The sequence below is a fragment of the Mirounga leonina genome, unplaced genomic scaffold (genome assembly GCF_011800145.1).
Source record: "Mirounga leonina isolate KUSES-001 unplaced genomic scaffold, KU_Mleo_1.0 Mir_53, whole genome shotgun sequence".
Classification (NCBI taxonomy): Eukaryota; Metazoa; Chordata; class Mammalia; order Carnivora; family Phocidae; genus Mirounga; species Mirounga leonina.
In genome coordinates this window covers 67,596,666-67,608,994 of record NW_023270807.1, presented here as the reverse complement: position 1 = coordinate 67,608,994, position 12,329 = coordinate 67,596,666, and positions in this window count along the sequence as shown.

Below are 12,329 nucleotides of genomic sequence, written 5' to 3'. Positions count from 1 at the left end.
CAAGCACTTTGCTTATTTGTCCATTCCTCTAGTCTTCATGTATTTATTCATCCCACAGATATTGAGTACCTAGTGTGTGCCAGGCACTGGAGAGCTTTGGTGCAGAGGTGGGAGGTCCTATCAGACAAGCTGAAGTGTGACATGTGGGTGGGTAAATCCAGGGGTTCGGGGAGCTCACAGGAATGGCACCCCACCCAGCCAGAGAGATGCTGGTAGAGGCAGCTCAAGACTCAAAGGATGAGGAGGAATTAGCCAGGCAGAGAGACAAATGAAAGGATAAGAGTTTTCCTAAAAGAGAAAACAACATGTTCAAAGCCAACCACAAAATGACATGGCTTGTTCAGAAAATTTAAAAACCTTTGGTATGGCTGGAGCCGGAAGAGAAAGGAATAAAGATAAACATCGAATGTTGGACTGTTTTAACTATATTATTTTAATGCCACTAGTTAAGTAGTATCAATAAATAAGAATCAATGGCTGTGGACGGGTAGGTAGAGTCATTTTTCTTAAGCAAACAGTAAATTCTAATTGCAGCCTGAAGGGCTTTTGAAGATTCAGTTGGAAATAGTCTTCACCCCATTAAACTCTATTAACAACCTTTCTTTTAAGCTCCTGACCCTGCCCAGGAGTGGTTGACCTCAACGTCAGGGTCAAGAGATTTGCTTCTGACACTTATTTCAGATGCTAACTTCCATGAGAACTAAGTACGCTCTCTTAGTCCAAGTGTTCAGCTCTGACGGAGGAAATTGCTCTGTTCCCTAAATGACAGCAACACTTCAGTTTTCAAAGACGTGTCAGCTGTGCTGCTGAGTGTCCACAGCAGATGTCATGGTCCCGTTGGGGCCTGAGGCTCCCGGAAGTTGCTCCCCCAGCAAACAGAGAGAGAGAGAGAGTGTGTGTGTGTATCTGGCAGGGGGTGGTGGGGACTAAAACATAGGATCCAAATTGAAGGACTTGCTCAACTTGCTACAGCTACTCCCCCGGAACCAAAAGGAGACGGGTTCCTCCCTTGAACCGTGGAAAAATTTAACTGAGAAAACGGGAAGGGAAGAAAATTAAGCAAAATTTCATTTTCAAAGATTCACTTTTTTTTTTCCATTTTTTTTTATTCTTATGTTAATCCCCTACATTACATCATTAGTTTTAGATGTAGTGTTCCATGATTCGTTGTTTGTGCATAACACCCAGTGCTCCATGCAGAATGTGCCCTCCTCAATACCCACCACCAGGCTAACCCATCCTCCCACCCCCCTCCCCTTTAGAACCCTCAGTTTGTTTTTCAGAGTCCATCGTCTCTCATGGTTCAAAGATTCACTTTTAAAAAAAGAAAAAAGGCAATTCTCATCTCACTGGGGAGCTTTTCTGTTCCAGAATGATTTTAAGTTCACTTAGGGATATTTTAGTTTTATTCATGTTTTGGCAGAACTTAAGAGTTGCAGATCATTTCCTGAAAATAGGACAGTCATACGTATAGTCACTGCCAACGCTGGAGTAAATTTCACTGTATCAGGCAAAGTGCTTTAGGCTCCCAATTTTAAATAAAAATGATTGTGGATGCTATGAAGGGACTTTTCCCCTCCCCCTGGATCTCTGAGGACAATACAACCCTGGTGGCCTCTCTTGGGAGCAGCTCTGCCACAGGAGCCCCTGGCCTGGATGTCACCACTCACCAGCCTGAATTACGACTCGCTACTTCATCACAAAGCTTTAACTAACAGCTTTTCTGAACATGAGCCCATGTAGACAGAGCAGCTATGGGGCAGATTTTCTGATAGATTTGAAGGTATTTCAGGGAACCCCAGAGCAGAACATCTGAAGTCAGGGTTATCTTAGCAAATTCTAGGGCATGTATGTCCACTGCCCCTACCCTCAACCGACTTACAATCTAAACCATGTTGACGTGGATGATGAAGAGGCCAAAGGAATAATAATCCTTGAACATGTAAGAAACATGATTAAGAATTTATATTCTCTTCCTCCCTCTCATGCTCTCTGTCTCTCATTCTCTCCGTCTCAAATAAATAAATAAAATCTTAAAAAAAAAAAAGAATTTATATTCTCAACTAATTATTATTATTATTATTTTTTTTACCATCAGCAATTTGCAAATCCTCTGAAGGCTCAGAAGTCCGTAATGGAAGGGGACATTACAAAGGTCCCACTGGCCAGCTTCTCAAGCTATTCATCTTTGCCACTTTATATAACAAAACTAAAAACAAAACTCTCTTAGCCAGAATTGAGGCTAGGGAGGGTATGTGTATGGGTGTGTGTATGAGTGTGTAAATGGGTGTGTATGCACACGCGCATATGCTCGCACACACATGCGCACACACACATTGAGAAAGACCAGAGCTTGACTACAACACTATAGAGATTATATCATGCCCTTATTAAATATCTTAAGCCAATAATCATTCCATTCATGACTGCCTTCTTTGGAGGGTAACTCTGTGAGCAGCTAGCCCTTAGAATAACAGCAACCCTAGCAATTCTCTGAGGACAACCCAAGAGTAGCAGAGTCTTTCTCTCCTGCCCTCAGTCCATGTTCATCCAATTTTGGCCCTTTGGTTAATGGAACATTCCAGTATAAAAATAAATACAATACCCTCCAGATACCTGTCAGCGTTGAGGCACCTGGTCTCCCCCAAACTCCTATATTATGTGTCTCTTCCCCACCCATCTCAAAAATTAAATAGGACAGGCAGAGGAGCCACAAATTCAAACTACCTTATCCCTCCCTTCTTCACTCCCCCTCCCCCAGTCCTTAAGTCTTTGTCCTTTACCCTAAAAATGTCTTGTTTTTTTTTCCCCTTGTCATCTGGCAGCCAAGAATATTGAATGTGGCTTGAAGAAATAACATCTTATAACTGGAAACATCCTTTTATTGAGACAGCTGACAACATATGTCACTGCATGTACTCATTCTTTAGATTGCTGTGCCATTTTTAGGGCAGAGAGGGTTTGGATACAGCCTTCATGCTGTTTTTCAAAGTTCTTGTGCTGTGGAAAAAAGACAAAGCTTGCCATTTTCCATTTTTGTGAGTTTATGAGGATCACAGAGTATTTTCTCCATCCCATGATTTAATATGACTTTGAAAACTTAACTCCCAACAAGATTCTGATGCTGTAAAACCCTAATAATCTCTAAAAAGAAACAACAAAATATAGCTAATTAACAAGGATTCCTTTCAGGGAATGACATGGTACATTTCCAGCATCTGGCTCAGCAAAGATGGGAAAGGTGATCCCCACCAGTTTGGCAAGTTCAGGCATTTAAGCACCATTGTCTTTCTGCAAGTGTGAGCCCTCTTTCAAGCTCACATATGAAAGCCTGGCAGGCTTATAAACTGCCTCTTCCTTGCTTGCCCTTCCCTCCCTGTCTCTTTTATAACCCTAGCCCTTCTCTTCCATAAGAACTAAGCTGCAGGATGGCGAAAGGAAATGATTTCATCTGGGTGGAGAAGAGAAAAGACAGAACTTTCGTCCCAAATCCTGTAAATCAAACGTGCCGTACAGGAGAAACAACTCCCAAGCCACAGGCTGAGTCTCCTTAAGTGACAGGTCCTTGCTCTAGCAGCCTGCCCAGGGGATGGAGCTGCACAGGGTGGGGGCACGGAAGGACATAACCAAGAGCTGCATCTTGGTTACACGTTTAGAATTCTCTTCATCCTGTAGTCCTTTCTTTTTATTTTAGCAGGAACATTTCTCCCCAGAGGTCTAGAAGGTTGCTCTGGCAATCATAACTTCAAAATATAACTCTCAAAAGCTATGGAAAGAGGTAAAAAAAAAAAAAAGGCAACTCATTTCTCTACCTTGGATTGTGCAAAATGTCTATTCTTTAGATCCCTGCATTATGTGCTGACTTTTAAAACTTACCCAGAAATATATTCAGAAAGTAAAATGCTTTTAAAACCTTGGATTTAAGAGTCTATTCCAAACCAGAAAAGCACAGATAATCCCCAGAGAGGTAAATATTGCAAGGCGTGTGCTAATTAAACTTGCTCTTGCTTATCATGTCTCTCTTTATCTCCTGCTTCAAAGTGGAGGATGTGCAGAACGCATTGAAATGGACTGGGTTTTAGGGTCACAGTCACACCCAGAATGGATGTTGGTGGGCTTCCAATGTGCAGCAGAGAAAATGGAGTCTGCCTCTGGGCTCATCAAGCCAGCCTTCTGAGGAGCACAGCTGTGGGAATAGTTGTGAACTTACTATTTTAAATACCAGTCATGTTTGTGTGTGCCTGTTAATCCTCTTTGGATGGAACTCTTTGAATGTGTACATACATCTATGTCTTCATAAAAAGAGGACGTTTGAATTATTTTAATTTTTGATGACCCAGGTCTTTATTAAAAAGTTCACCTTCTAACCCACTTCTTTCCCCATGTTAGCTCATCTCCTTTCTAACTCTTTCTCAAGAATGAAGGCCCTTGTCGGGGTGCCTGGGTGACTCAGTCAGTTAAGTGTCTGCCTTTGGCTCAGGTCCTGATCCCTGGGCCCTGTGGGGACCCTGCTTCTCCTTCTCCCCCTGCTGCTTCCCCTGCTTATGTTCTCTCTTTCACTCTCTCTGTCAAATAAATAAATAAAATCTTAAAAAAAGAAGAAGAATGAAGGCCTTTATTAAAGTGATCCACCCAATCATAGACATTGACTGGCTGCCATTACTAAGAGGCAGAGGCATTGCGTGTTAACAGGCTCTAGCTCACTTGCACCTCTTATGGCCCTTCTAAGGACCTGACCAAATGTATTTGCTCTCTGATATCTTTTGTCCATGCACCTATTAAGAGGGTGCATGTAAAATCTACTGGCGGGGCACTACATATTCCACCCTACTAGATTTTATCATTAAACCTTCATGATAAGCCATGGGGTATATACTCATTATTTTCATTTTACAGACGGGAAAATTAAGTCTCGCAGAAAGTCAGTAGCCCATGCAACAGGTAAGTAGAGGGCCAGCATATAAAAGAATGCACTCTGCCTCCATCCCTTGCTCTTGACTTCTGAATTATATAGCATTTCATCTCAGCCCTAACTGTTGGACACTCCGTAAGAGCACTGATCATCCTGCCAAGGGTCTCATGCCCAGTGCTCTCAAAGTGAAGGGTCCTTCTATAGGCCACGGACAGCTCTATTCTGAGCAGAGGCAGGAAGAATGCCACTATCACCCACTCAGTTTTGTACCTTGTCATGGATGCCAAAGCAGTCATGCTCAGGTACTTGTTTTTTTAAATTTCCTCTTGAAAATCATCTTTCAGTTCTGCAATAACCGTTCTTCCTAAGGTCAGGACACACATCTGCGAAGCCAAGGAAGGGAGCAGGGTGTCTGAGAAAGGCTCCATGCTCTTCCCTTCCCACTGTCTCCTCAAGGCACCCTTGCAAACCCACCTTCATGGAAGCAAGGAGCATGCAGGAGTGGTGATAGCTAAAGAACAGATCTCTTACGGATCGGCTCCTGGAGACCTCACCTGCAATGTACCAGTTTCTTCTCTGACCCTCCATTGGCCCTCAAGTACAAAAAATGAGATGCATTGTAGTCCAGTTTCGTGACATATTCTCATCATTGATAAATGCATGTCCTGATTTTATTTACTGAACTAGCTACTTAATTGAATATTTGAAATAATTTAATAAGCACCTATGAAACTACCCCCTCAAAAAAGCTAGACCTTTGGAAATATCTACATGTACCCATATGGTTCCTCCTCATCCCCTTAGCCATCCCCCTTACAGTAGCATCATCTAAAATCCAGTGTTGATCATTCCTTTGCTTTCCTTTTTAAACAGTTTTATTATGTCTATACACATTCTAAAATGTGTATTTTAACTTTACTCGTTATTAACTTTAGAAAAAGAGTATCATGCTATAGGTAATCTTTTGGGACTTAATGTTTTTAACTTAATATCATGTTACTAAGATCAACCCATTCATTTACATCATAATCTTCCTTTGTATAAATAGACCACAGCTCATCCTCCCAGTCTCCCATTGGCAGGCATCTGGACTGTTTTCTGTTTTCCTTGTTGTAAACAGCACCACTATGAATATTCTTAAGCACATGTCCTGATGCACATGTGTGGGGATTTCTCCTGCGAAGGCACGTAAGAGAGGAATCATTGGGAAAAAATTCTGTAACTATATATGCTGATGGATGTTAATTGGACTTATTGTTGTGATCATTTCACAATATATATAAATATCAAATCATTATGTGGTACACCTGAAACTAATATAGGGTTATGTCAATTATACCTCAATAAAAAAAATTAAAACTTGCTGCTGACACACATACACACAAAAGAAAAAAATAAATATTTATTTTTCATAATTCCACATATTTTGATCTTATTAGATTCTGGAAATATCCTTTAATGTGAAAAAAAAACATGCTATAAAAGCAGTGAATATAGTAGGTTCTGGGACATAATTTCAGAACTATACACAGGCTAGGGTAGATATAACCAAAGTCAGTTTCAGGACCTAAAGGAAAGTGTAATGTATTTGTTCATCTGAATCAATTAGCATTTTATAAAGTCTGAATTTATCAGTTTATCTGAATGGTCTTGGAGCTTAGTTTTTCCACTTGGTGATACATAGAAATAATAACTTTTAATGGAAATTAATAGATACTACTTAAAAGACAATGTTTTGGTAAACCCAAGCAGGACTAAATGAGAGACAGAGTAAGATGTCTGATGATCACTTAAAAGAACGTTTAGTCGGGCGCCTGGGTGGCTCAGTCAGTTAAGGACTGATTCTTGGTTTCAGCTCAGATCATGATCTCAGTGTCCTAAGATCGAGCCCCACCTAGTGCTCCATGCTCAATGTGAGTGTGAGTCTGCCTTGGACTCTCTCCCTTCCCCTCTGCTCCTCCCAGTCTGCTCCTTTCCCACTCACATGTGTGCGCTCTCTCTCTCTGTCTCTTTCTCTCTCTCAAGCAAATAATTTTTTTGTCAGATTGAGAGAAAGAGAGCACAAGCAGGGGAAGCGGCAGGCAGAGGGAGAAGCAGGCTCCCCGCTGAGCAAGGGGCCTGATGCGGGACTCGATACCAGGATGATGGGATCATGACCTGAGCCGAAGGCAGATGCCCAACCAACTGAGCCACCCAGGCATCCCACAGATAAATAAAATCTTAAAAAAAAAAAAAGAATTTTGAGCCAAGGTGATACTAAGTATAGAACTGTTTTTACCCATTTTTTAAAAATGCCTGTGCATCTGTGATTACTTTCACACTGATTATGGAACTTGCCAGCAATAAACCACAAAAATGTTTAGTTTCAGGAATCAGGGACAATGTCAGGCAAGAAGCCCACCACCCATTCTGCATGGATCTCACCAAACTTGGCTTTCTCATACCTCTCACTTCTGAATGAATTCAATGACATGACACATCAAAACACTTTCAGTAGAGAATGACATTTTTTCTATGCGTGCATTTAGTAAAATATATTCCTTTACTTCCAGAGGGACCTCAAGAGGTTTCTCCTGAAAAGAAATGTTGGGGCACCTGGGTGGCTCAGTCAGTGAAGCATCTGCCTTCGGCTCAGATCATGATCCTGGAGTCCATGGATCGAGCTCCTCTGTGGCATGAGGCTCCCTGTTCAGCGGGGAGTCTGCTTCTGCCTCCCCTCCCCACCCCTTGCTCCTGCTCTCTCACTCACTTTCTCTCTCTCAAATAAATAAATAAAATCTTCAGGAAAGAAAAAGGGAAGTGTTCTTTGATCTCATAAGTGGAGAAATGCATAGGACCTGGGATTCACAATGTAAGATTCCGAGGAGTATTATTTTTTTAACCTTTGTTTAATTCTGTAACATTCTGGTTTGTGAAATGCTGCTTTAGTAGAGTCTAATGACTTGGAAATGGATGGGAAATGAGATTCAAGAAAAAAAAACAGTAGTAAAAAGTATGCCATCATTTGAGCCTCAGTGACTGGTAGAATACCAATTCTTAAAACAAGAAAGGAAGCATGCAGAAAGTTTTGGGTTGGGAAAGATGATGGGTTCCATTCTGAGCATACTGAGTTTGATACCAAGATCCCTTTTGGGATATCACTGTCCATCAGTTGGAAATTCAGGACTAGAGCTTACCAGAATGGTCTTGACCAGAAATGAAGATTTCACAGGCATATACAGAAGCAATAATTAAAGCCAGGGCAGTAGATTAGGTTGGGAAGGAACTGATGAGGAAAGAAGAAAGAATGTGAAAGGGAGAGCATCTCCCTGTATTTAAGGAGCCATCAGAAAGTTGAGATGAGAATCAGAGATGGATGTTCCTATTGAAGCCAGAAGAGGAGAGAGTCTCAACAAGGAAGAAATGCTACCCAAATGTTGTAAAGATGAAGACCTGAAATAAGGTCATCAAATATATTGATTTGAGGTGACAGGGGATCTTCCAGAGGACATTGTTGGCATTATGGTAAGGACCTAAATCTTATGGAAAGTGTTAAGAATTGAGGGCATGCAGAGAGTGATGACCAGGAGCCCTGACTTAGTATGTCAGCAACAAAGGAGATGAGAAAGCTAGGTTGGTAAATTTAAGAAGTAGCAGAATAGAGGGAATCCTCACATTTCTAGGATGTAGGATGGACTAAGCTTTGTTGTAGGCAAAGGAAGTGATTACAAGTAAAAGGGGGGCAGTTGATAAAGCAAACTTCCAAAGAGCTTGGTAGACTGGTCAGGACTCTTGTTGCTATCGGTAGAAGTTAATACAGCCTTTTTAGAGAGCAATGTGAAAATATATCAAAATTTTAAAATGTGTATACCCTTTGGCCCAGCAATTTCATAACACAATTCTGTCCATGGAAAAGCTAATGTAAGTGTATAAGAATATTCATTATAATATTAGTTGTAAGAGCAAAAAATTGGAGAAGTTAAATGTTTTCCAAGGGAATGTTTAAATAAATCGTGATAGACCTCTTCTACAAATGATACAGCTATTAGAAATAATAAGTAAAATATGCACATGCTGAAATGAAATGAAGCTCAAAACATCTTTCCAATGAACTGTTAAGTTTTACTGGGGCAAGAACCATGTCTTTTTTCTCACCCTAGTATACCCATGCCCTAGCACAGAGCTTGACCCATAGTAGGTGCTCAATAAATACTTGTTGAACGGAATGTTAAGTTTTGTTTGTTTGTTTGTTTGTTTGTTTAAGTTGGCTCCATGCCCAGCATGGGCCTTGAACTCACTAGATCAAGACTTGAGCTGAGATCAAGAGTCAGACGCTTAACCAACTGAGGCACTCAGACACCCTTGAATGTTAAGTTTTAAAAACACATTGCAGAATAACATGTACATTGATTATGAAATGATTCACATTTATTTTATATACACATATGTGTTTATATTTGTATATGCATAGAAAAAAATTCTGGAAGAATATTCAGCAAATTAAAGTAGTTATCTTCGGAGAGTGGGATTGGATGGGAAGTAGAGGAAGAGAAGTAAGTACATTTTTATTTTAATTAATTCTATCTTCTTAAATTTTTACCATCGTGAATTTGTTTTATAATTTCCATATGTCGGGCTCCTGGGTGGCTCAGTTGGTTAAGCGACTGTCTTCGGCTCAGGTCATGACCCTGGAGTCCCAGGATCAAGTCCCACATCAGGCTCCCTGCTCAGCAGGGAGTCTGCTTCTCCCTCTGACCCTCCTCCCTCTCATGCTCTCTGTCTCTCATTCTCTCTCTCGCAAATAAATAAAATCTTAAAAAAAAATTTATAATTTCCATATGTCAATAAAAGATATAAAATCACTGGAGAAAAGGGAAGAAGAGTGCAGTAGGGTGGGTTAGTCTTGGTAAGAGTCAAGCCTCAACTTCCTGAAAGACAGTAGTGGATGATGGTGAAGTTACAGAAAGGAGGGAAAACTAGGGAACCTAGTCATGTGTCTCAGTAACGTAGAAGCCAGTGTCATCCATGAAAGGGAAGGCAGTGGTGACAGACTGGCATCTGAGGGAGGTTGAGAAGGTTCAAACATGAACTCAGTGTTAGAGCTGGGGAGACCTTGGAGACCATTCAATACAACCACCCACTTTACACTTTACACAAGACCTTGCCAAAGAACATACAGTTTGGCACCAGTTCAGTACAATGCCCTCTAAAAATATGCAACAAGTATTCAAAACATATGAATAAATGGATTGCGAGGCATTTGTTGAGTACCCTGATAGGGTAAAGAGAAAGGACTTGTGGTTTAGAGCCTGCACTGTACTATGGCATTCTGTGTCAATGATAGGCAGCCTGTGAGCTGGAGCAGAGGAGAGAAGTGGGTGGAGTATGAAAGTGTGGGAGGTAGAGATGAATCCCAGGATACTGACTATTGCATCGATGACTGATGGACAGGACTTTAGAACTGACTGATTGATTCAAATGAGCAATAGTCCACTGGATCGCTCCACTTTCATCCAGGGAATCCTAGCTATGCTGGGGTTACAATTAGGTAAGTGGGGTAAAGGTGTTGCCCCAATTGTAAAGGCAGCACCCACTGACTTAATAAAACATGAAGTCTCATCACTGAATCAAAATGTCTGGCAGTTCCCAGAATCCTTGGGGTGAATCCTGACCTACCACTTCGAGCAGGTTTAGCTAGCAGCTCAGCCTTTCTTTAAGGCAGTGGCTGGTTAAGGCTAAGCATCCTGGAAGTTGTTTCTGGAATAGAGGCTCAGCCATTTAGCCAGCCTGCTGGACACCCCATCCATATTGTACCTTCCTCCTAGATCCAAGTGACTCCTGCCAGACTGATGTATTACCATGATGTCCAACCATGGTACAGTAAGGGAATTGTCAGAATGGAGGATAGACCACAGCATATGGTACTGTCTACCATTCCAAGGAGGGGTCAGAGGCAACCATGTAAGTTATTAAAAGGGGTGAGTATGAGAAGAAAGAAAGGCACAATATTCTTCTGATCTCTCTGTGATTGCTTTGTATTTTAATGCTCCAGGCTTTTTGCTTTTTATTTTTAAACTTCTTTTCTTTTTATGATCTATCTTTATACCTATATCACGCATAGACCAGAAGGATTGCGTTTGCTTGTGTTCTACCTTGGCCATATGTGCTACTAAAAGCTATGTAACGGTCTCAAATTCTGTGCTGTTTTATTGGGCTAAATAAGAACATTTTCCATGGGCGCCTGGGTGGCTCAGTTGGTTGAGCGACTGCCTTCGGCTCAGGTCATGATCCTGGAGTCCCGGGATCGAGTCCCGCATCGGGCTCCCTGCTCGGCAGGGAGTCTGCTTCTCCCTCTCCCGCTCCCCCCTCTTGTGCTCTTTCTCTCTCTCACTCTCTCTCTCAAATAAATAAATAAAATCTTTAAAAAAAAAAAAAAAGAACATTTTCCATGAAAGATTGAGTTCTATTTAGTCTAAGTAGTAGGTTGCATAAAATCTGTTAGTAAATAAGGAATCCACACACCAAATTACACCGTACTGATTCCCCATGTCCCTCATCATCCTGCACACAAGCAGATACTCCTTGTTCTTCTATACAGTTCAGTCAAGCCTGTGTCTACACTTGGCGTTGGCCTTATGAATTTCATACACATTTTGTTCACAGCTTACCCTTTTGCTTTTTACCAATTGCAATCATACATTTAACATGTTCACACAGGGCAAGGATGAAATGATTCACAGCTAAGAAAAAACGTGGACTAAAGGAAAGGAATGGAATTCTACTTCATTATAACTCAATAAATGTTTTTTGAATGGCCCTGCAGGTGACCTAATGGCTGGGAGCATCCACCCTATTCTTCCAGTAGAGTCCCAATTTCCTGTTGCAGTATCCTGTGTAGTTTGCCTGGTCTTTTTCCATCTCCAGCACTACCGATCTGATAGCCTACTGTTCTAAAAAGTACATAGCATAGGGCCAGAGAAGGGCTGTATAATAGAGGGGTGAATTGAGGACAGAAAACATATTTCTAAATTCTTTTCCTTTTGCGGTCTCCAGCAGCATTATTTCTTTTCTGGCCTGTAGTTCTGAATCTGGCAGAGTTTAAAATAATAACTCATATTTCTCTTCCCTTTGTTGCATTTGATTTGTTACATTAACTGTCCACAAGCTTTCCTGAGGCACCTAAAATATGGCTTCAGGCACAAATCACCAGACCCTGGGTTTAATTATTCCAGCAGGGAAGGCCATGGCATAGTCCTATTAGTGTTACATTCTAAGCCATCCATCTGCTCCTGGCCATGATCAGAACAGTCAATGTCTGGGGATAGGTCCCTTCCTAGAACACAACAGCCTTGAGGCTGAGTGGGACTCCAGGCGCACCTTGTTTCACTTTTCATTTTATAGAGGGAAGGAGTGAAGGCCAGGGAGCGTAGAAGACTAG